Raw genomic sequence first — 26,139 nt, 5'->3', positions numbered from 1 at the left:
TGATTGCTGCTTCTGTTATTATGTCAAAGTCCTTTCAAGGTACATAAATGGTAAACACAATGGTTTAGAAAACTAGTTCAGTTTCTCCATTAACTGATTTATGGACTGAAGATAGAAGAGGATAAAAAAAATCTTTCCAGTGTAGGTTTATTCTCTGCTTTGATTCACTATTCAGACAAGTGTCTAGTCAAAGGAAGAGAAAAATAAGAAATTCATGGGTATATAATTAACAAATATGATTCCAAAGCCTTGAAATTACTTTTCACTCATTCTATTTTACATCAAGTTTTCACAACTAAATTAAAATTAATCCTATGGCCCTCTGTGGATTCTTACAGATATGTTTTAATGTTATGATGATTATTTAAATTCTCCATGTTTCCTTCATCTGAACATATCTGCATTTATACAAATTCATTTAAAATATTTTTGTAAACAAGTTGGAATTACAAAAAAAGTGATCAACAGTCCCTATTTAAAGAACTAACATCTTGTAAAACAAGAAAATACTGGACAGAAAATGTTCAAAGAGCATAATTATTCTTTTAAGGTTACCCAGGACTTGTTTGCTAACAGGTGTGGTAAAATATACAGACACTGTCATGAAAGGAGAAGTTTTTATAGTCAGAGGTTCTTAGAAACAGGGAAGAACAGCATGCCACTCAAGGCCACACAGGGAAGCACCAGGGTCATGAGGAAAGGAGTAAGGGGAAAACATGGGCCAAAGACTTAATTGTGGTTACAATGGGAAGGAATGGGCAAGGGTAGCAGGCTTAGCAGGTTTAGGATTGGATAGTTAGAGTAATTTTGGCAGATTCTGGGCTGTAAGGACTGTCACTAATTGGCTGATCTCTGTCTCTGGGATGATAGAATAGGTGGGTAGTGGCCCAGAGTATAAGCCTTCCGAGAGCCAAAGGATCTGTTCTGGGTATGGGCTCCTGACTGACTGGTTTGCATATCAAAGATATGCTTACAAGTGAGTTGTTTAGTACCTCTAGGAATTAGCTAGCCTTGTGTGGGGCATTCTCTCCAGGGCCAGTAAGTCATCAGATGTCAAATAATCTGAAATACATGGTTAATATGTGTTTAACATTGGAAACCTATGTACAATCCATGAAATTTGTAGATAAGATTTAAAAAATGTGTTTTAGAGCATGATATCCAAGACATCATTGCTAGACCATTAGTTATACTGCCAGTATAAGGAAAATACAGTGCTTAGTTTCTTGTGCCTGAACTATAAAAAAAAAAATATTACAGTTTAGAGTGAGTTCTAGTTTATAAAGACTTACACAAAGTATTTTGTTTGTCGCGCCTCAAATCTTGCATGTGTGGTTTTTTCCCCATTATAGAGAGGAAGAGATATGTTTAAAGAGATTAAATAATAGTGTTGAGAGTGGACAATCTTGTCTTGTTTCTGATCTTAGAGGAAATGGTTTCAGTTTTTCACCATTGAAAATGATGTTGGCTGTGGGTTTGTCATATATGGCCTGTATTATGTTGAGGTAAGTTCCCTCTATGCCTACTTTCTGGAGGGTTTTTATCGTAAATGGGTGTTGAATTTTGTGGAAAGCTTTTTCTGCATCTATGGAGATGATCATATGGTTTTTCTCCTTCAATTTGTTAATATGATGTATCACATTGATTGATTTGTGTATATTGAAGAATCCTTGCATTCCTGGGATAAACCCCACTTGATCATGGTGTATGATCCTTTTAATGTGCTGTTGGATTCTGTTTGCTAGTATTTTGTTGAGGATTTTTGCATCTATGCTCATCAGTGATATTGGCCTGTGGTTTTCTTTTTTTTGTTACATCTTTGTCTGGTTTTGGTAACAGGGTGATGGTGGCCTCGTAGAATGAGTTTGGGAGTGTTCCTCCCTCTGCTATATTTTGGAAGAGTTTGAGAAGGATAGGTGTTAGCTCTTCTCTAAATGTTTGATAGAATTTGCCTGTGAGGCCATCTGGTCCTGGTCATTTGTCTGTTGGAAGATTTTTAATCACAGTCTCAATTTCAGTGCTTGTGATTGGTCTGTTTATATTTTCTATTTCTTTGTAAGAGGGAGGAGATATGGGGATATATGTATTTGTATAGCTGAGTCACTTTGTTATAAAGCAGAAACTAACACACCATTGAAAAGCAATTATACTCCAATAAAGATGTTAAAAAATAAATAAATAGGGGCTTCCCTGGTGGCACAGTGGTTGAGAGTCCTCCTGCCAATGCAGGAGACGCGGGTTCGTGTCCCGGTCCGGGAAGATCCCACGTGCCGCGGAGCGGCTGGGCCCGTGAGCCACGGCCGCTGAGCCTGTGCGTCCAGAGCCTGTGCTCCACAACGGGAGAGGCCACAACAGTGAGAGGCCCGCATACCGCAAAAATAAATAAATAAATATACAAATAGAAAATAAAGAGGTTAAGTTACTTATTAGAATCACTCTATCAGTAAATGGCAATAGAAGCCCAGTCATCTGCTTCTAAATCTCACTGTCTGACCCCACTGCTTTGCTGACTACTCCTCCGGTGAGTGTGAGGGGCTTAGCCTGCAAACTTTGATAGCTATGGGTCTGACTGAACTTTAGCAGCTTCCTGATCGTGCAAAAGGCTTAAAGAAATTGAAACCATTTTGAACTATTTTCCCCACTACTGTTTTATCTCTTCCATACAGCATCAGTCATCCATTTTTTATCTCTTTATCTATTTTTTGTTAGCTGCTATACTGAGAGAAGAATCAGTGGGTAATGAAGTTGGAGCTGAGAAGGGCATAGAATCAGGGAGTCTACACTCATAATACTGTTCTCAGCAGGGCTGGCGATATCCCAAGTTACTTTAATTAGAGTGAGGGCTGCGGGCAAGGATGGGCTTACGGGCTGTGAGGAGAGAGTTACAGAGAGTGAGAAAGCAAGGAAGAAAGGACCTGGATTCTGTTATCACTTAAATAACCTGAGTATAGTGTGGCTCCGTTGGCATTAAGACTGAGTTCAGAAGTAATATTACTTCTAAAGTAAAGGCTTAACAAGTTCTACTGGAATCATAGTTATGCTTGAGATTCATTTTAATTTTTGGTTTCATTAAGCATACTTCATTTTAGTATCATAGGACACATTAATGTTATCAAGAATGGAAAAGGCATGTGATTTGATACAATAGACATTTAAACGTATTAGCATGATAATGAGTTGGAGATGGTCTAGATATACTGGGGAGAAAGATACAGGCTATCCAGTGGAGGAATACATTGCAGGAAAAACAGAACTCAGATTGGCTAAGCATTTTAGTTTTTAAAATTTTATATTGATTTTGGAGATTTTGTGAGAAGTAGAATTTAATAACAGACTGGCCCAGAAGGGAAAGAAAGTGAAAATATGTAATATTTACAAGTATGTCATATGTACACTAAAATGGAGAAGTAAAGATAGACGGAGTCATCCACACAGAGCAAAGAGAGGGTAGGGAAGACATGGTAAAAAAAAAAATGAGTAGTGAAATACCATTTCTGCAAGTGTTGTTGAATTGAACAGGAACACCATATTTATCCATTTTGTTAATTGGAAAATACAATTGTTAATTGCTTTTAACAACTATTCAGTTCTAATTCAACAAATATTTGTTGACCTTCCTGAGATAAACATAAATCCTAAATAATGGAGATGCAGTGATGAACATGCTGGCCACAGTTCCTGGTGTCAGAGGGATGACATGCAGAAAAGGGTCTTAGTGACGCTTTCCAGAATGTATTATCAGTGGATCAAATGTTTACTTAGAATTGTTTCCAGCTGAATGTTGTTCCAGATTCCCTTACTCTAACCATGTCATGTATCGAAAAAATACTAGCCAAGGCGTCAGGTATCTTCAAACATAACATTTAGGGCTTCCCTGGTGGCACAGTGGTCAAGAGTCTGCCTGCCGATGCAGGGGACACGGGTTCGTGACCCGGTCCGGGAAGATCCCACATGCCGTGGAGCGGCTGGGCCCGTGAGCCATGGCCGCTGAGCCTGTGCGTCCGGAGCCTGTGCTCAGCAGCAGGAGAGGCCACAGCAGTGAGAGTCCCGCGTACTGCAAAAAAACAAAAACAAAAACCCCCATAACATTTAATAGGGGAAAAGGAACAAATTGGAACATGCAAGGAGTAATTGCAGTTTAATATTCTAATTTATTTTACTAATTTTTGCTTATTCTTACAGCTTTCTCACCCCATCGCCCCACTCCTGTATGCACATGAACATATACTGTCACTTTTTTTTTCCCCCCCAGAACTTTGTTTTTGCCATTTGGACTTACATTTTGTAATCACTCTATCTTTATACTTTTTGTATTTATCTCCATATCTATATCTTTTTTCAAATGAATATACATTAATACATCAAAAAAAGCAGAGAATATGCCAGTTGGAGCATAAAGCTTCTTGTGGCACTGCAGATCCCTCATCCAGTGATGATGTCTAATAAGATTTTCTTCTTGTGATTTTGATCAGGGATCCAAACTTGTCAAAAAGCTAAAGAGGTACTATTTATTTCAACCAGAATGGCAGGTGTTTTTAAAAAAATCTTTTTATTTTGAAATAATTATGCATTCACAGGAAATTAAAAAGATAGTACAGAGAGAATCTGTGTATTCTTTACTTAGTTTCCCATAATGTTACATCTTTTTTTTTTTTTTTTTGCGGTACGCGGGCCTCTCACTGTTGTGGCCTCTCCTGTTGTGGAGCACAGGCTCCGGACACACAGGCTCAGCGGCCATGGCTCACGGGCCCAGCCGCTCTGCGGCATGTGGGATATTCCCAGACCGGGGCGCGAACCCGTGTCCCCTGCATAGGCAGGTGGACTCTCAACCACTGCACCACCAGGGAAGCCCATAATGTTACATCTTATATAACCATAGTAAAATGTCAAAACCAGGAATTTGACATTGGTCCAGTGAGTGTGTATTGTTCTATAACATTTTATAGCGTGTGTAGAAAGGTGTAACCACCACTACAATCAAGATACAGAATGATTCCATCCCCTGCAAGATCTCCCTCATACTGTTCTTTACAGTCACACTCATTCCTTCCCCTCCCCCATCCTTAATTTCTAGCAAAAACTAGTCTGATCTCCACATCTATAATTTGTCATTCTAAGAATGGTATATAAAGGAAATCATACAATATGTGACACTTAGAGATTTTTTTTTATTCATAGAACGGCAGGTTTTATAGCAATGTTTTGTATATAAAATGTATTAGTTTGCTAGGGCTACCATAACAAAATACTACAGACCAGGTGACTTAAACAACAAGAATTTATTTTCTCACAGTTCGGGAGGCTGAAAGTCCGAGATCCAGGTTCCTACAGGCTTCATTTCATCCACTTGCAGATGGCCACCTTCTTGCTGTATCCTCACATGGCCTTTTCTGGTGTCTCTTCCTCTTCTAAAAGGATATCAGTCCTACTGGATTAAAGTCGACTCTTATGACTTCATTTAGCTTTAATTACCTCTTTAAGGCCCTATCTCCAAGTTAGGGCTTCAACATATGAATTTTGAGGGTACAAAAGTCAGTCTTTCTTGATTTGCCTAGTGACAAAGTTACACAGTCCGGTTTACAAACTAGATTACTCAGAAAAATTGACTTAGCATGAATGAACATATCAAGCAAGTTTATATGATAGGTAACATTCAAATACTTTCTATAAAATTAGTTCAAAAATTATAATGGCTCAAATTTGAAGCATGTTCTGTTGCTTCAGAATTTACAGTATATTTGCTCCTCTGAGGAATTCTGTTTACCACTATAATTCAATTTCTTTCTGTCTACTCTTTTGCCTGATGAGCATTTAATTTTTTAGATCTTTTTGTCTCTTTTGGTAGATTTATGTTTAATTTTATAAGACACAGCCAAACAATTTTCCAACATATTTGTGCTGTTTAACTTCTCAACAGCAATGAATAATAGTTTCAATTTTTACAGATCTTCTCCAACATTTGGTATTGTGAAAAGTTCTTAATTTTTACTCTTGTAATGAGTATTTAAATGGAACATAATCGTGGTTTTAATTTTTATAACCGTGATGAGTAAAGATGTTGAGCATTTTTTAATGTGGTTTTGACCATTTATATTTCTTCCTTGGTAAAGAGTCTGTTCAGCTATTTTTCTAACTTATTATTTGAGTCATATGTCTTTTTATTATTTTGTGTGTGTGAGTTCTTTATATATTCTGGTTAAAAGTCATTTGCCAGATAAGTGTCTTATAAATATTTTTTCCCAGGTTGTGGCTTAAGTACATAAACTCTTAAAGATGCCTTTGGGTGAAAAACAAATTTTAATTTTGATGAAGTCAGTTTATCAGACTTTTCCTTTATGGTTAGTGAATCCCATAAGTTTTGAAGTCTAGTATTTCTTTGTTATTTATTAGTTAATATTTATAATATTCACCAATTTTTCTTCTTCATTGTGTGGCAGAGTATATTTTTCAGTTTACAAAAAAAAGTTTTCTTTTTTATCGTATTTTTTATTGTTGATATCTGAATTAGTTTACTTCATACAAAAATCATACTAGTGCAGGGTTACATATTAAGTTAAATTTTCTAATTTTATTATTGTTCATATCTTCTATACCCTTGTTAATCTTTTGTATGCTTAATCTTTCAATTACTGATAGATGTGTATTATAATCTCATACTAGTATTGTGAATATTTATATTTTTTCTTTTTTAATTGTCTGGATTTATGGCTGGGAGGAAGTAGGTATATAATGGTTATATTTTCTCAGTCAAGTACCGCAGTGCCTCTCTATCATGAAAGCATTTTCAGTCTTAAATTTATTTCTTTTTGACATGAATATCAACTGATTAATAACTTTTAAAATAAATTGTACAAAGTACATGCTTATCTACTCTTTTATTTTCATTCTTCCTATATGACTTCTTAATAACATGTACGGATTGTGTATCTGAAATTTAAAAATACAATGTGCTAATTTCTTACTTTAATGAAATATTACTTTATTTATATATTTTTCCTTTGCTGATTTCCAAGCTCTATATGATGTTTCTAATTTTTCAGCAATTGCCTTTACATCTTTAAATAGCTCCTTAACTGTGAATTATTCTAATAAATGTAAATCTTTTGTATAACTCATTCTTCCTTTTAAGTAAGACAAGGGGTGATTTAGGGGTAAGTAATAATTACAGTGTGTGTAGAAAACCCCTTCTCTATTTTCCTTGGAATCATTATCTAGAATTTTAGTTCTCTTTTTAACTTAATACAGAAATAGATATTATTAATATTGAAATGAGAAAAAATGTACATTAAATTGGTATTCACACTTTTATACCAATTTTTTGTGCTCCCCATACCTCTGTCTTCTATTTTTTTTGGATTCACTTTTCTGTTTGTTAAGTTAAATCATTTCGTTGTAATTCTTTCAATCATGGCATGTAGGTGGTAAAGAAACTCTTAGTCTTTATTTCATCCTCACTCTGAATTTACAGATCATGTGTGAACATTGAATTAAAAGATGCAAACTAAATTCAGAATAGTGGTTGCCTCTCAGACATAGAAGGCAAATGTGATTTTTGGAGGAGCAAAATGTGGATTTCAGCTCTAGCTAATGCTTCATTTTATTTAAAATAATTTTTGTAAACATAGTAAATCATTAGCCTTTATTAAGTTTTAATGATATCTACCTGGGTTTTTGTTATACATCTCTCTGAATTTTTATTTTTGGAAGATTTTATAAAAGAAAAGGAAAATAAAGTAAATATATATATTTTCATCCTGCCTTCTCTTCAGTACTGTTTCCAATCCCTTATATCTCTAAAGTAGTATAGAGCAGAAGAAAGTATTTAGGGTCAAATACTGGAAACCTTTGCCGTTCACTTATTTAGCCTTAGAATGATTACTAAAGATGAAGTACATTTTTCTCAATCTCTCATTTTATGTCATAGTTTAGTTGATATAGCTCTTTAGAGATTTTACAGACTTTCAGCAATTGTTTTTTAACACCAAGAACGTGAATAAAATAGTCATTGCACGAAGCTATTCATTTTTCTTAAACATCAGTCTATCAATACAGTCAGAACTCGTCCCTATCATGTTATGCTTCAGTGACCATTCTGTTGCTACAAAGGCAATGAAAACCTTTTGAAAGAGAGTAAGGAAACACTAAAATTTTATTAACATAATTTTGGAGATCCTTTTTACTGAATAATTTTTGTTGCGTTTAAAACATTAAATATTGGGCTTCCCTGGTGGCGCAGTGGACATGGGTTCGTGCCCCGGTCTGGGAAGATCTCACATGCCGCGGAGCGGCTGGGCCCGTGAGCCATGGCCGCTGAGCCTGCGCGTTCAGAGCCTGTGCTCCGCAACGGGAGAGGCCACAACAGCGAGAGGCCCGCGTACCGCAAAAAAAAAAAATTTTATATATATATATATATACACACATATGTATGTATAATATACATTCAGGTGTGTATATATAATATATATAAAAATATATTGTAGATATGTGTGCATGCATACTTAGATGCACTGTTTATATATATACACATATATAAAATTACATATATATAATACACATATAAAATAAATAAAATTTTATATGATTTAAACCTGTTTTTTGTATCTGGTTTTAAATTTCTAGCTCTATGCCTTGTTTTATAGAGATTAAGAATTCATCTTTGTTTGACTCAGAAGGTTAATTAATAGTTTTAACATGTGTTTTCACGATTGCAGTCAAGTTCTTTTGAAAACATGCTCCATTAGAGGTAGGATCACCTGTTATTTTTTTAAACCTATATTGGCTGGTTCGTATGCTGTCATATTTCTGAGATGATGACCAACATCATCATCATTATACTAGTTAGTATACCTCCATGATGCCAACCACCTTACCAACCATCCTCACATCATTAACTTTGTCTTCAGTGAAGCAGATGTTTGAGAATGTGACACGCTTTGTGTAGAAGCAGTTTTAGAATAGCGAGAAAGAGAAAATTAGGGAATGTATTTCTTTCTCTTTTCCTCTACTATTTCCACTTTTTCCTGACTCTTGCTGATAGAATGAACACATGACTAAAACCATTCAATAACATTTATCACTTCATTATATTAGCTTGGAATTAAATCATTTAAACATAATGATAAAGTAAACATACATATGCAAAGAAACCATGCCTCATTCTGGTGATTAGCTACTGTTTGTAAATTAACATTTATGTATTTCATCAAAACCTAGCCGCCAAAATAGACATACAAAAGAAACAAATAAAAGTGAGGAACTTGAAATTTGGGGTCTGAATGACTTGAGTTGAATTCTGGTCCTGCTTTCTATTGAATTGGTACTTGGATTATTCAGAGATTAAATCGTAGTTGGGTCTGTGTTTAGCAATGTAAAACTACAACAAATGTTAGTTCCTGCTTTTATACACATAAATACATGTGTACAGACTCATATGAATATGCATAAAAGCACAAATAAATATGCATATAGATCTCCCATTTCAGGGAGAAAGGTAATGAATATATAGTATACCCACAAAAATACATAATCAGTATGCACAAATACACGTATAAAAGTGTTTCAACATATTGAGAAAGTTCTATGTAGTTTATCAAATATTTATCAAATAATAATTATTATTTGATTATGCTTAGAAAGTCTTTGGTAATAAGCTTCCACATCTATTTTTATTTTATTCCACTTCTAAATCATGGCTGAAGTATCAGTTATTATTAGAGAAATACACACTTTTGAAAATGATTTCATTGTTCTAAATGAAGACAATAATTTCATTTTTTTCAAGAAACATTTTTTGGTCTCTACTGCCTATCAGATTATGTTCTAGTTAGTGGATTTAACAGTGGTTAACAAAATAATCATAAATATCTGCCCTTGTAGGAGTTAATTTTAATGGTGGTAAAAGATAAAATAATAAAATACATTAATGAAATAAATGACATGTTAGATATTTATAAGTGCAAAGCAGGAAAAATAAAGAAGGAAAGGGGAATAAGAAAAAGCAAGAGGAATAGAGTTGACATTTTAGATAGATTGACCAGGAAAGATAACTGAGAAAACAGCTGGGAAAAGATGAGAAGGAAGTGAAGGAGAGAATCATGGAAACACATGAGGGAGAATATTCTAGGCAGAGGGAAAATAAAATTAAAATATGAAATTCATTGAAAAGGAATTGCTTTTATATCATTATCCAAAAATGTCACTTCTATGCAGATTTCCTGCCTCAACATTTACTCTTTTTTGACCTTTATCAACCCAGGACTGATGAAACCTTTTCATGCATTATTGATAATGTGGAATGTAACTGCACTTATATAAGATGGACATTTTGAAAGTAATATAGTATTGCAGAGATTAGGCTTTATAAAAAGTTTAAGAACATTAAATATAAATACAGGAGCAATAAGAGTAGAATGATCATAAAATCTTCTGCTCTTTCCATCTAGAGTGCCAGAAAGTAAATGGAATTAAAGGTAAAACATCAGATATAAAGCTACATTTTCCTTAATAACCTGTGCATTCAGAGACTTGTAATGAGTTAACAGTGTTTTAGCTATTTTACCTATATGTAATGATGAGCTACAAAAATGTGTGAAGAAAGAAATATAAAATGGTTTGGTTTTAACTTTTCAATTACAAGCAAAGGACATTTTGAGTATAAAAAGAACTCAAAAGAAATTACTTTTAGTTTCCTATGATATATGTAAATGATGTAATTTTAATTTAAATTATAATTCCAGTATGTTATAAACCAAACTCACTGTTGAGGATCCCCCAAAATAACTATAATTGTGTATTCAATTTTGGAAGATGTAAGTCCTTACAGCATGAGTAGTCAATTTACTATAAAATATCATTTCAAACATAACATTTGACAGTTTTTAAAATATACATAAAAACTGCAAGGTATTTTTTTTTTAATTCATGATTTTTCTCTCAGGCAGTTCAAGAAAAAAAAATCTGGGCTCTTATTTTTCTCTTTCTAGTCTTTGTTTTCTATTTCATTTATTTCTATTACTAACTGTATTTTTTCCTCTTCTGTGTGTATTCTGTTGTATTTTTACTATATTCTAAAGTTTGGCTTAGCTCAGTTATTTTATTCTTCCCATTTTTTTTAACATAAGAAGATTGTAAATTTCTTTCTATGTACCACTTTATCTGCCTCTCACGTTTTGCTAGGTGATATTTTCCTTAGCATTTTTAAATGATTGAGAAATGTATTTGAGTTATCTTTTCATTATCCTTTGATACTGCTTTCTGATTTGTATAATATACAAAGCATGTGATCTCCATCATAATGATTTTCAAAACATTCATTGTGACTTACTACCCATGATGTTGTCATTTTTGTAGTTGTTTCATGTAGATACAGTTCTCTCTCTCTCCATATACATATATATATATATATACACATATCTATACATGTATATACTATTCAAATCGCATATATCCATCTTGATTTGTTTAATGGATAAATTACTAAGAGAAATGGTTAAAATACACTATAATGATGGAGATTAGTGACTTTCTCCTATAGCTTCATCAGTTTAGCTTTTGAAGTTGGTAATTGGGAGCCATCAGCTTTGCAATTGTTATCTTCTCTGGTGAGTTGAATATCTTAACAGCATGTAGTGATGTCTTTATATCAAATTTTTGTGTTCATGCATCTCACTGATGATGATGTGTTTCCCAATATATTTTGTGACCATTTTTAAAATTGTGAACTCCTCTTGATTAGATTTTTCCTTTGAAAATACATTCAGGCCAGTTTTAAAGTATAAACTTATAGAACGGCTCCTAACAAGCCCATGTGTGTTGAGAGCTTCTGTGACTATCCTTCTGTGGGCTATTTTGCTATTTGTGACATGAGATAGACAGTTGCTGTGGGTGTCATCAAATCAGTGCAGCTGGCAGAGCTGGAGCTGGCGAGGTCACCAAGTCTGCTCAGAAAGCTCAGAAGGCTAAATAAATATTATCCCCAATTTCTGCCACCCCAGTCTGAGCCAGTGGTGGAAAAACTGTCTCAGAACTGTTTGTCTCAATTGGCCATTTCAGTTTAATAGTGAAAGGCTGATTAGTGGTTAACAATGCATTCTGAAACCTTCAAAAAAAAGGAGAATGTTATATAGACCATTTGTTTTCTGTGTTGCAATTTTAAGTTATTAGTTTTTAAAATTAGGACTTTTTAAATGGAAACAATTTGACCAAAAATCTGTCACAGAAATTTGAACCCATTAAAACAAAGTTTAATGAGGAAGAAAAAAATAGCCATGGGCACTACCAAAACAAGATGACATTAATCTAAATTTTCTGCTTAGTGCTTTTTTGCAATTGAGATATAATTGCATATAAGATTGTGTGAGTCTGTGGTGTAGTGTGTTGCTTTGGTACATTTATATATTATGCTACGATTACTACAGTAGAGTTAGCTTACACCTTTATCATATCACGTAATTACCATTTTTTGTGTGTGTTGGGAAGAGTTAAGATCTGGTGTCTTAGCAACTTTGATGTTTATAATACAGTACTGTTGACTGTAATCACTGTTGTGCATTAGATTTCCAGAACTTATTTATCTGCTACCTGCAAGTTTGTACCCTTAAATGACATCTCCGCAATTCTGCCATACACCCCCCAGCCATATAGAGATTTTCTAAGTTGTAGGAGTGGCAGGCTTATCTTTAAAAAATATCTGGAAAGATATTTCTCCCCACTGTCATTAATCATGTTTTTCTACAGAGTCCTGAGTTTTGTAGTGGTAGAAGACGTCTTTCTAACCTTCCCATGCTTAAAGCCCTAGTTTCTGTTACAGTTTTTTGTATGCAGGCTTTAGAGCATAGATGGATGAACAGGTACCTTTGTGAGTTTACATATTGCAGTCCTTGCTTAGGTAAGCTCTTTCCTGTTCTTTCTGGCCTCTAAGGAGTTACCTTACTCTTCTTTAGCTGACCCATGCATTAAAAGACTACTTGTGTGTGTGTGTGTGTGTGTGTGTGTGTGTGTGTGTGTGTGTGTTTCCAAAAGTTGTCAGTATACACTAGTAAGAGGAGTTTTCTCTGAACATTTGGAGAAGGACCAAACCATATATGTTGATTTGATTTCTATTTTCATATACTTACCCTCAACCAAAAGCTCAGTATTTTTGAGGTTTTAAGCTCTCAACTATTTACTTGCCAGTTTCATTGAATATATAACACAGAGAAGTGTTCTTTTCCTGTTTAAAAATTTTTTAAAGAAAGCAGCCTGAAGCATACGAATTTAAAAAAATAAATCCATGTGCTCAGATGTTATCCTTAGGCCACACCAGACTATCAAAAGGCTACAATCTAAGAGCACCTTACAATGGCCCTTGAAAAATATCAGCTTTATTTATATCCTTGGCTTTACAGCAGGAAGCTACAAGGTTCGGCAACATTAAACCACTACATTTGATATAGTAATATCACTAAGGACATTTGCCACTTGTGTCTGTTTCTCACTTCTATAATGTAAAAGCTCACATTGATTTAATTTTAAAATTTAGCACTAAGAAAATCTGCATTTCCTGGTGAGTCTTCCAGTTTCTGACAGTGAGGATTGTGAAACTGACTATTTTTGCCCGCTAAGATGTTCAATTCCATTTGAAATTTAACTGTCCTTAAATATGAAAGCCCTATGACTTACTTTTTTTTTCTTTTTCTTAATGTTTCATTTCTATTTCTGGGTTCATTTTCCTGATCCTAATGCTTTGTTTATTTTTAATCACAATTTTATTCTAGGTATTTTCATTTGAATTCTTTTTTAATCGTATGCAAATTGAGGCACAGTATAAAGTAAAACAAAAACATGTGTGTGCCGTTAGAAAACAAAGTTATTATTGGCCAAGACAAATGAAGTGATTTAATAGGAAAACATTTTAGGAAACCTTTCTGGATATAAGACATATTATTTATTGCAAAAAATAAAAACTATATTGCTTTTTTTAGAGGTATACTTAGTTTTTAATATCTATTTATGTTGTATGAAAATAAATCATGTTATTAAATCTTTGACTCAAAGTAATTATGAGCTTGAAATGAATATTGTACTTCAGCTGCAGCGTGGCACTGTTTCTTTCTTTAACCTTCACAAACTTTTTCAAACTTTTAAAACTTCAGCAAATGGTAAAGAAAATTTCAGTTGTTTTACTTATACCATAAAAAATAGTCTTTCAAAATAAACTATATGCACCAATTAAAAGAGTGATTTTCCTCAAAGAACCCCCAAAATTATACATAAAGTGTTAGTATAACAAATTAACATACATTACATTGCTATATTGAATGTTTCTACTAGTACATGAATATTTTTGAATATGTTTTACTGTCCTTTAAAAAAAATTTTATTATTACTATTTTTCAAATGTTGGATTTTTCTTCTCTCTTTGATACACTTGGACATTTATTTAACTTCCTCCAGATTTCTAATACACATTACTAGGTATCTTATCTGAACCACTTTTGGAATTAAATCTGGTACTCTTGGAGATTTCATTAGTTCTAATCATAGCTAATATATTTAAATTCCCAAGAAACTTTCCTAATAAGCTTGGAACTCTTATATGGTGCTTAGATAATTACTTTTTAGTAAAAATGGGGAACTAGGGGCTCACACAGTAGTTTAGCAAATGAATACATTTGTCACCCAGATGTCCTAGTCTTGAGGAGAAAGTGTTTTATGTCTTGGCAGTGCAGGTCAATCTCCTAATTGGCTTATTCTTAAAGAACCAGGTCATAATTTGGAACAGCCATTCTTCTATATGCTCTTTTGGCAGCACAATGGAGAATCCAGTGACTCATTTCCTTTACAAAAGTAACAGTAAGGTCATGTTTTGAATATGGTTTCTGCAGCTTGTAGGAAGGCATGTTGAGTCTGAGTTTAGAATTTGTAAAATGCAAAAACAAAAAATATATGTGCTAAGTAATAAAATAAATGAATTATCAGATAAATAAAAGTATTCTCAGGGCTACCTCATACAGTTGTGTAGTATGGTAATGCTCAAAGGCACCCAGCTAAGGGGATGAATGGGGGCCAGAATCCAAGAGATGTTTCCCTTGCCAAGTCATGGGCTTGTTTCTGTTTTAGAGTTTCCATTTGTCTCCCCAGGAGGAGTTCATTTTTCTAATATTTCTGCCCAAAACAGGAACTTTTAAAAATCAGTTCATAGGCACCCTACAAGCTTGAAGCAATCCTGTATAACCTTATATGCTGCATACTTGTACCTTTATGAACAGCTTTGAAATAAGCTAAATGTCTCTAATGATGCCTGGATAAAAAAGGTCTCTGTGAGATTTAAGTGAAGGAATATTAATAGAAATGTCTTCCATAAGTATCTAGTTCCCTGTCCATCTCCTGTCATAGCACACCAAATAAGATAGACTGGTGTTACTGTGTATGGTTTACTGTATTAGTAATGAAACCAGTATGACAAAGGCTCACTAACATTATTGCTACATGGTAAATATTACTCATTATATGTGTTCTCATTGTTTTCTACTAGTACAGTTGCCATATGCCATACATACTAATTTAATAACAATAAAAGGTTAAATGTTGGAATTAATTAAGATGAAAAAGTTAAATCTTTTTTATGTAAACTAAATTATCTCTATGATGTTCTATTTGTATTTTTTATTTTAAGATATTTTCGATAAATAATAAGGAGCACATATAGTTAATATGCTAACTGAAAATAATTTTACAAATCATTAAAGCAGTAAAAAGGTTTGTAAAAACAGCATTTTCTAAATTCTTGAACATGGACCAAGGATTGGTTACATCAGAAGCACAGGACATTTTCTTAAACTGTAAATTCAAATTTTCCTAGTGAATTCTAAGGTCTACTCCAGAGACAGTGTGCATTAATTTATTTTTAAGAAGTTTCTTCAGGATTGGAAATTTCTCACTGGCTGTGACAAATGGGAGTGGAATAGGATTCTAGTGTAAATACTGTGACTATTACCTGGTTGAGTCCTAGTTCCTCTATTATTTTTTTATAAAGACTTCACCAAGTAATTAATATAAAGATTATCATTTGTCTCCTCATAAAATGGGGACACTATTTGCTTCATAAAAGTCTAGTGTGGATGTCAGACACCCATGGAAAAATTCCTTGCACATAGTAATCAGTAAGTGATATAGTCATCAGTAAAGATTAGTGGCATTTGAATATAGCCCAATGTACTAATTTCCAGTCAATTCAATAAATTATTTCAGCATTGCCATTTTTACTTCATAAAGAGTTAGTTCCAAATAGTTTGTCTCTCTCTTTCTCTCTTTTGTTTTTCTTGCAAACCTGGATCACAGTAAATGAAATAGTTTTGTATATCATTGTGAATTTGATTTTTAAACCACTGTGAAAGATTAATTTTAACAATGATTTAACTCTGCATTCCTGCTTATGTAGTAAGGCCATGAATTAGCAAAAGTGTTTATTGAGGTCTACACAATTAAAAAGGGCACCATTTCCACACAGAGCTGGATTTAGTAAATGATGTCCCTCCATTTCTTTCCCTGTCAATTATTATCCTAAGAATAACTGAGAATTCAGTCAATGATTAAATTACATGTTTGTGATATTATACAGAAAGAATATGCATTTATAGTTCACTATTTCAGCTAAATTAATAAGGTGTGGCTTATAGCTTTCACTTGGGCAGAGGGACTATCTATGCATTCTTTAAGGCATTCAGCATTTCTTGAGGATCAAATTTCTTATTTGAGGGTTTGATAGAAGTTAGATCAGTTCAAGGTGATGTACAGATAATCTCTGCAGTTGACTGGTAATAGCGCAGTATGCTTTTAGAGAAGATTCTTTTAGATCTTGACAAAATATTTATAATATCTGGTAAGAACACAAAAAAAGAGAAGGAATAAAATTCAACTTTTCATTTTTCTCTGCATTTAATCACAATTTGGTTTAAATATTTGGACTTTGAATCAGTTGAATTAGAGTGTTTAGCCACAATTAAGGACTTATAAATCAGATTAAGGTTCATAAAATTCTGGGCATAAAATTTTTTTTCTTTTCCAATAGGCTGTTGTTGAAACAGCACCAAATGGGAAGAATTTGAGAGTATTAACTGTGAAAAAATTATTGTAGGGTTATAAAACTGATGAAAACATAATTTCAAATAAGTAGAAAGCATAATGTCAAATTTACCCTTACAGAAGCCTTTTCCTGTAGGACGTTGTCCATTTTTTAAAAACAACGCAATACTCTTCTGTTATTATAGAAAGCTAACATATTTTTTTAAAAGTAGGAAGTTTATAAATACCTGGATATAAGATGTTTGTGTGTTGTCTCTGTGTATTCTATTATTCTTTTTGACAAAATGCCAAGTTTTCTGTTCAGTTCCTGAGTAACATTTTCAAGAAGTTGATCAGGCACAGACTCAGGAATGTCAGAAATCTCATATATTCTATACACAGAATAATCAATAATAAATAGCAAATAGCTACTATTTAAATGCTTTTTGCTGCAAGTTAAAACCTAGTGCACAAATGTCCAACTTTTACAAAACAGATAGCAAATATAGGGATGATTGCTTGTTTTTAAAATATCTTCACCTAGGGTTGCTTTAAATGATTAAATCTCCTAATATATGTAAAATATTTATACTGATCAAACTGATAGGCATTTAATGCATTGAGAGATTCTTGGCACATAAATTAGTATTCTATGAAATATTCACAATTGCATAAGTGTTTTAAAGAAGTTGAATATGTTGATATTTTGCTGAAAAAATCTGCCTTGTTTTATAATTTCATTTTTTAATTTTAAAATATTGTAGACAATTAAGATTTATTATAATTTAATAAAATTAGTTAATTTAAATGTAATTTAAAATTACTACAGAAAATTTTAAATTATTATAGAAAAAGCATTGTAGAAAATTTGAACTTGGGGTTTTTTTTAAGTGCTCATATTCCTACATACACAACAGATATTATTCTGTTTCATTTCCTTCCAGTTCTTTTCTTACCTCTGCCTTACCTCTTATGTTGTTGGTAATTACATGTATTTGTGTTTTTTACCTACTTAACACTACATTATAACCGTTTTCCACTCACATTATTTTAGTGGCTGCATCCTATGTTAATATAATTGAGAGTTAATAAAAGCTGGAGTTAAATCCAGTTGCAACAAAGATTAATTGTGATTTATTCCGCCTCAGGAAAATGGCAATAAGAAAGACACCGTGGGTGTGTTCTTATGGTCCAACGCTACTCAGATGGATTGGTTCGTTCCTTCAGCATGTGTTCCAAAAGTTGTTGATTTTAGTTTCCTATTAAATAAATGCTGTGATCATGGTTAGAGTTTTAGAAATGTTGCTGTGATTTGAAATAAGAAAATTGTAATCAGGTAGAAAGCAATCTTTTTCTCCTTATTCTCAGGATGAAAAAAAAAATCACAAAGAAAGGCATTTGTGAAGTTTCTAATTTTTCAGTCTTTTAAAGGAGCAGGTTTGAGGTTCTCTAGTTTTTTTTCCCTGATAGACTTCTGAGCAGTAACTGGAGCTGAAACTGAAATTTTAAAGACTAGTTTTGTTGGTTTTTCTCCTTGTTCTGGGAAATGTCAATCTTGTTTATATATCCTACAACTATTTCTATAACATTTTCCATTATTAATCTTGCTCATCAAGTCTTCTAATCACTGAAACATATATGGATAAATGAAAATCCTTTATTTAAAAAACAAAATCTCTGACCAAATGACAAAATAATTTCGTAAATAATTTTGAGAACTTTTCTCTAGATGATAAGAATATCTGGTTATATTTTACATTTATAATGAAACCACTTTCATAAACTTAGGGAAAAATTTAACACCAACTCAGTGTCGTCTGGCTCTAACATAAGCACATGAGCCTTACATACAGACAAAAGTATAGTATTGTGATATTAATCATCTTATAATTTAAAATATTTGAAATAACTTAAATCTTCTTAATGCATTTGCATTAGCATTGTAAGAATAATTCATTTTAACTAATCAGTAGCTTTGGTTTCTCCATTGCTGGCTAACGCCTGGTTTCTAATGTAGTAGACTGACAAGCTGGCTATGGCTATGGGATATAATCAGAGGGTTAGAACTTGAAATTCCAATGCATAATTGCTAAACTTGATAAACTCTAAGAAATTTTTCAACTTTGGTTATTAACAATAAGAAATGGAACAACAACTGGAATACTTGGAAAAGATTTGTAGATATGTCTTTAGTTATGAAGGCAAAACAGTAGAGTCTCTGAATGTAATTTAATTCTTACAGAGCTTAAGAACACCCTTAAGTAAAATTAAATATGACATTTGGTAAAATGTTGGCTTTTACAAACATCCCAGAGATTTCACCTAAAATATACTTGTCAAAAGAGAATCCTTATAGTGAGTTAGGATTTTGACTACTCTAAAGAAGGTGAATAAGACTTTATTTTATTCTGGTTTAAAAAATGGCAGTTGACATGGATTCATCTAATTTTTAATTCAGAAACTCATTTAGAACAAATGATTATGTTCTTAATGTAAAGGTAATATTTCAATAAAAACTGGTCATTAAGCCATGACAAAAGAAAAAAACAACAACTAGGTTTTGGAGGAAAGGGTTTTTGAATAGGAAATCATGATACTTTTTATTTTAATTTTTGAATACATCTTAATTGGAGTATAATTGCTTCACAATGCCATGTTAGTTTCTGCTGTACAGCACAGTGAATCAGCCATATGCATACATATATCCCCATATCCCCTCCCACTTGACCCTGCCTCCCATCCTCCCTATCACACCCCTCTAGGTCGTCGCAAAGCACTGAGCTGATCTCCCTGTGCTATACTGCTACTTCCCACTAGCTATCTGTTTTACATTTGGTAGAGTATATATGTCGATGCTACTCTCACTTCGCCCCAGCTTCCCCCTCCCACCCCGTATCCTCAAGTCCATTCTCAATGTTTACATCTTTATTCCTGCCCTGCCACTAGGTTCATCAGTACCATTTTTCTTTTTTTTTTTTTAGATTCCATATATATGCGTTAGCATACAGTATTTGTTTTTCTCTTTCTGACTTACTTCACTCTGTATAACAGACTCTAGGTCCATCCACCTCACTACAAATAGCTCAATTTCGTTTCTTTTTATGGCTGACTAATATTCCATTGTATACATGTGCCACATCTTCTTTATCCATTCATCTGATGATGGGTGTTTAGGTTGCTTCCATGTTCTGGCTATTGTAAATAGTGCTGCAGTGAACACTGTGGTACATGACTCTTTTTGAGTTATGGTTTTCTCAGGGTATATGCCCAGTAGTGGGATTGCTGGGTCATATGGTAGTTCTATTTTTAGTTTTTTAAGGGACCTCCATACTGTTCTCCATAGTGGCTGTATCAATTTACATCCCCACCAGCAGTGCAAGAGGGCTGCCTTTTCTCCACACACTCTCTAGCATTTATTTGTAGATTTTTTTGATAATGGCCATTGTGACCAGTGTGAGGTGATACCTCATTGTAGTTTTGATTTGCATTGCTCTAATAATTAGTGATGTTGAGCATCATTTCATGTGCCTTTTGACCATCTCTATGTCTTCTTTGGTAAAATATCTATTTAGGTCTTCTGTCCAATTTTTAATTGGGTTGTTTGTTTTTTGATATTGAGCTCCAGGTGCTGTTTGTATATTTTGGAGATTAATCTTTTGTCTGTTGTTTCATTTGCAAATATTTTCTCCCATTATGAGCATTGTCTTTTCATCTTGTTTATGGTTTCCTTTGCTATGCAAAAGCTTTTAAGTTTCATTAGGGCCCATTTGTTTATTTTGTTTTTATTTTCATTACTCTAGGAGATGAGTCAAAAAAGATCTTGCTGTGGTTTATGTCAAAGAGTGTTCTTCCTGTGTTTTCTACTAAGAGTTTTATAGTGTCTGGTCCTAAATTTAGGTCTTTAATCTATTTTGAGTTTATTTTTGTGTATGGTGTTAGGGAGTGTTCTAATTTCTTTCTTTTACATGTAGCTGTCCAGTTTTCCCAGCAGGACTTATTGAAGAGGCTGTCTTTTCTCCATTGTATGTTCTGTCTCCTTTGTTGTAAATTAGGTGACCATATGTGCATGGGTTTATCTCTGGGCTTTCTATCCTGATCTATATTTCTGTTTTTGTGCCAGTACCATACTGTCTTGATTACTGTAGCTTTGTAGTATAGTCTGAAGTCAGGGAACCTGATTCCTCCAGCTCCGTTTTTCTTTCTCAGGATTGCTTTGGCTATTCGGGGTCTTTTGTGTTTCCATACGAATTGTAAAATTTTTCGTTCTAATTCTGTGAAGAATGCCATTGGTAGTTTGATTGGGATTGCATTGAATCTGTAGATTGCTTTCGGTAGTATAGTCATTTTTACAATATTGATTCTTCCAATCCAAGAACATGGTATATTTCTCCATCTGTTTATGCCATCTTTGATTTCTTTCATCAGTGTTTTATAGTTTTCTGAGTACAAGTCTTTTGCCTCCTTAGATAGGTTTATTCCTCGGTATTTTATTCTTTTTGTTGCGATGGTAAATGGAATCCTTTCCTTAATTTCTCTGATTTTTCATTGTTAGGAAAATGGTTCTGGTATATAGGAATGCCAGAGATTTCTGTACTTTAATTTTGTATCCTGCAACCTTACCAAATTCATTGATCAATTCTAGTAGTTTTCTGGTGGCATCTTTACGATTTTCTATGTATGGTATCATGTCATCTGCAAACAGTGACAGTTTTACTTCTTTTCCAATTTCTATTTCTTTTATTTCTATTTCTTCTCTAATTGTCATGGCTAGGACTTCCAAAACTATGTTGAATAAAAATGGTGAGAGTGGGCATCCTTGTCTTATACCTCATCTTAGTGGAAATGCTTTCAGGTTTTCACCATTGAGTATGATGTTTGCTGTGGGCTTATCATATATGGCCTTTATTATGTTGAGGTAGCTTCCCTCTATGCCTATTTTCTGGAGAGTTTTTATCATAAATGCATGTTGAATTATGTCAGAAGCTTTTTCTGCATCTTTTTAGATGAATCTATGGTTTTTATTCCTTAATTTGTTAATATGGTGTATGACATTGATTGATTTGTGTATACTGAAGAATCCTTGCATCCCTGGGATAAATTCCACTTGATCATGGTGTATGACCCTTTTAATATATTGTTGGATTCCGTTTGCCAGTATTTTGTTTAGGATTTTTGCATCTATATTCATCAGTGATGTTGGTCTATAATTTTCTTAATTTGTGATATCTTTTTCTGGTTTTGGTATCAGGGTGATGGTGGCTTCGCAGAATGAATTTGGGAGTGTTCCTCCCTCTGTAATTTTTTGGGAGAGTTTGAGAAGGATCAGTGTTAGCTCTTTCTAAATGTTTGATAGAATTAGCCTGTGAAGCCATCTGGTCCTGGAATTTTGTTTGTTGGAAGAGTTTTAATTACAGTTTCAATTTCATTACTTGTGATAGGTATGTTTATATTTTCTAATTCTTCCTGGTTCAGTCTTGGAAAATTGTACCTTTCCAAGAATTTGTCCATTTCTTCCTGGTTGTCCATTTTATTGACATATACTTGTTGTTTGTAGTAGTCTTTTATAATCCTGTGTATTTCTGCAGTGTCAGTTGTGATTTCTCCTTTTTCATTTCTAATTTTAGTGAGTTACATCCTCTCCCTTTTTTTCTTGATGAGTCTGGCTAAGGGTTTATCAATTTTGTTTATCTTCTCAAAGAACCAGCTTTTAGTTTTATTGATCTTTGCTATTGTTTTCTTTGTTTCTATTTCATTTATTTCTGCTCTCATCTTTATGCTTTCTTTCTTTCTACTGACTTTGGATTTTCTTTGTTCTTCTTTCTCTAGTTGCTTTAGGTGTAGGGTTAGATGGCTTATTTGAGATTTTTTTTGTTTCTTGAGGTGAGATTAATTTGCTATAAACTTCACTCTTAGAACTGCTTTTGCTGCACCCCATAGGTTTTGGGTCATCGTGTTTTCGTTGTCATTTGTTCCTATGTACTTTTTAAATTTCTTCTTTGACATCTTAAGTGATCTCTTTGTTATTTAGTTGCACACTGTTTAGGCTCCATGTATTTGTGGTTTTTTCCTATAATTGATTTCCAATCTCATAACGTTGTGGTCAGAAAAGATGCTTGATACAATTTCAATTTTCTTAAAATTTCCAAGGCTTGATTTGTGACTTAAGATATGATCTATCCTGGTGAATGTTCTGTGTGCACTTGAGAAGAAAGTGTATTCTGCCACTTTCAGGTGGAATGATCTATAAATATCAGTTAAATCAATCTGGTCTATTGTGTCATTTAAAGCTTGTGTTTCCTTATTTATTTTCTGTTTGGATGATCTGTCCATTGGTGTAAGTGGGGTATTAAAGTCCCCTATTATTATTGTGTTACTGTTGATTTCCCCTATCATGGTTGTTAGCATTTGCCTTATGTATTGAGGTGCTCCTACGTTGGGTGCGTAAACATTTATAATTGTTATATCTTCTTCTTGGATTGATCCCTTAATCATTATATAGTGTCCTTTCTTATCTTTTGTAACAGTCTTTATTTTAATGTCTATTTTATGTGATATGAGTATTGCTACTCCAGCTTTCTTTTGATTTCCATTTGCATGGAATATCTTTTTCCATCCCTTCACTTTCAGTCTGTATGCATCCCTAGGTCTGAAGTGGATCTCTTGTAGAGAACATATATATGGCTCTTGTTTTTGTATCCATTCAGCCAGTCTGTGTCTTTAGGTTGAGGTATTTAATCCATTTACATTCAAGGTTATTATTGATATGTATGTTCCTATTTCTATTTTCTTAATTGTTTTGGGTTTGTTTTTGTGGGTCTTTTTCTTCTCTTGTGTTTCCCACCTAGAGAAGTTCCTTTAGCATTTGTTGTAAAGCTGGTTTGGTGGTGCTGAATTCTCTTAGCTTTTGCTTGTCTGAAAAGCTTTTGATTTCTCCGTTGAATATGAATGAGATCCTTGCTGGGTAGGGTAATCTTGGTTGTAGGTTTTTCTCTTTCATCATTTTAAGTATATCCTGCCACTCCCTTCTGGTCTGCAGAGTTTCTGCTGAAAAATAAGCTGATAACCTTATGGGGATTCCCTTGTATTTTCATTTTTGCTTTTTCTTTGCTGCTTTTAATATTCTTTCTTTGAATTTAATTTTTGTTAGTTTGATTAATATGTGTCTTGGTGTGTTTCTCCTAGGGTTTATCCTGTATGGGACTCTTTGCGTTTCCTGGACTTGTGTGACTATTTCCTTTCTTGTGTTAGGGAAGTTTTCCACTATATGCTCTTTAAATATTTTCTCAGACTCTTTGTTTCTCTGTTCTTCTCGCACCCCTATAATTCGAATGTTGGTGCAATTAGTGTTGTCCCAGAGGTCTCTGAGATTGTCGTCAATTCTTTTCATCCTTTTTTTTATTCTTCTCCTTAGCAGTTATTTCCACCATTTTGTCTTCCAGTTCACTTATTTGTTCTTCTGCCTCAGTTATTCTGTTATTGATTCCTTCTAGTGTATTTTTCATTTCAGTTATTGCATTGTTCATCTCTGTTTGTTTGTTCTTTAGTTTTTCTAGATCTTTGTTAAACATTTCTTGTATTTTCTCCATCCGTGCCTCAATTCTATTTCTGAGATTCTGGATCATTTTTACTATCATTACTCTGAATTCTTTTTCAGGTAGATTGCTTATTTCCTCTTCATTTTTTTGGCCTTGTAGGTTTTTACCTTGCTCCTTCATTTGTGACATATTCTTTTGCCATCTCATTTTTTTTTTTTTGATGGGTGAGATTGTGTTCCTGTCTTACTGGTGGTTTGGCCTGAGGCTTGCAACACTGGAGTTTGTAGGCTGTTGGGTAGAGCTGGGTCTTGGTGCTGAGATGAGGACCTCCAGGAAACCACATTCTGATGAATATTCCCTGGGGTCTGCGTTTCTCTGTTAGTCCAGTGGTTTGGACTTGGAACTCCTACTGCAGGAGCTTCTGCCTGACCCCCGACTCATGAACCAAGATCCCGCAAGCCACGCGGGGTGACCCCCCCAAAAAAAAGAAAAAAAGGAGAACAATAACAAAGAGTAAAAAATAAAATTAGAATAGGAAACTAACAGATATGTTAGAAGGAATATAAAAATAAAAATATAGATGAAATGACAACCAGAGGGTAAAATAGAACCACAATAGTAAAAAAGAGAAGAAAAAAATAAATAAATAAAAGGGGGGGAAAAAAACGTGGAAAAGGCCTTGGCTGTGGAGGGTGGGGTATAGGCAGGGGTGGGGTTTGGGCATTGGCTGGTCCTATGCTTAGGATCAGCAGGGCTGGAAAAGGCCATGGGGGGTGGTGGGTGGGACTTAGGCTCAACAGAACAGAAGGGGCCCAGGTGCGCCTCTGGTCTCAGAGGCTGGGGGACCCGGCCTGGGAGCCCAGCGGACTCCCCAGGCTGAGTAGGCAGGGCAAACGTCCTCCACTCCTTCTCCTCTCCTCCAGTCCTGGAGAGACCCTCCCACCTGCCTCTCCTGTTCTCCCCCAACCTCCCTCCTGTGCTACCAGGACCAACACGGCCCAGAGGGGGCCTCTGAGGGCATAGGACCTGGCCTGAGAGCTGGGCAGCCTTCCTGGGTTGATTGGGCAGGGGAAACCCTCGGCACACTCTCCCTGATCCAAACCCTGGAGGGTCCCTCTAGGCATGGGAACCCTTTCCCCCTCTCAGCCACCCCTCGGGGGCACTGGTCCTGTCCAGCCTCCACTTCTCCTCCCCCATCAATCCCCCCACGTCCTACCGGTTTGGTTTGCTTGGGTGTTCCTCCCATCTCCTTGGGCATTGAGGTCCCCCACCAGCGTCCAGCAGGCGCCCTAGCTGTGGGGAGGCACGAACTCCACATCTTCCCATGCTGCCATCTTGACTCAGCCTTCACATGATACTTTTCAAAAGGGAAATAAATCTCTTTTATTATCTTATATTCCCAGACTGCTCTCTCTTTCTATTATGATTCTAAGCTATTAATTCAACAAATAATTGTGGGATGCCAAGCATTGTAAGTGAACCTATGCCCTTAAAGAACTCATTCTGGTGGGAAATACAGACTTAGTTCAAAACAATGGTATTATAGTATTCAGAAAGTCAG

Source organism: Lagenorhynchus albirostris, chromosome 21 (genome assembly GCF_949774975.1).
Source record: "Lagenorhynchus albirostris chromosome 21, mLagAlb1.1, whole genome shotgun sequence".
In the NCBI taxonomy this organism is placed as follows: domain Eukaryota; kingdom Metazoa; phylum Chordata; class Mammalia; order Artiodactyla; family Delphinidae; genus Lagenorhynchus; species Lagenorhynchus albirostris.
Note: the sequence above shows the minus strand (reverse complement) of the source record.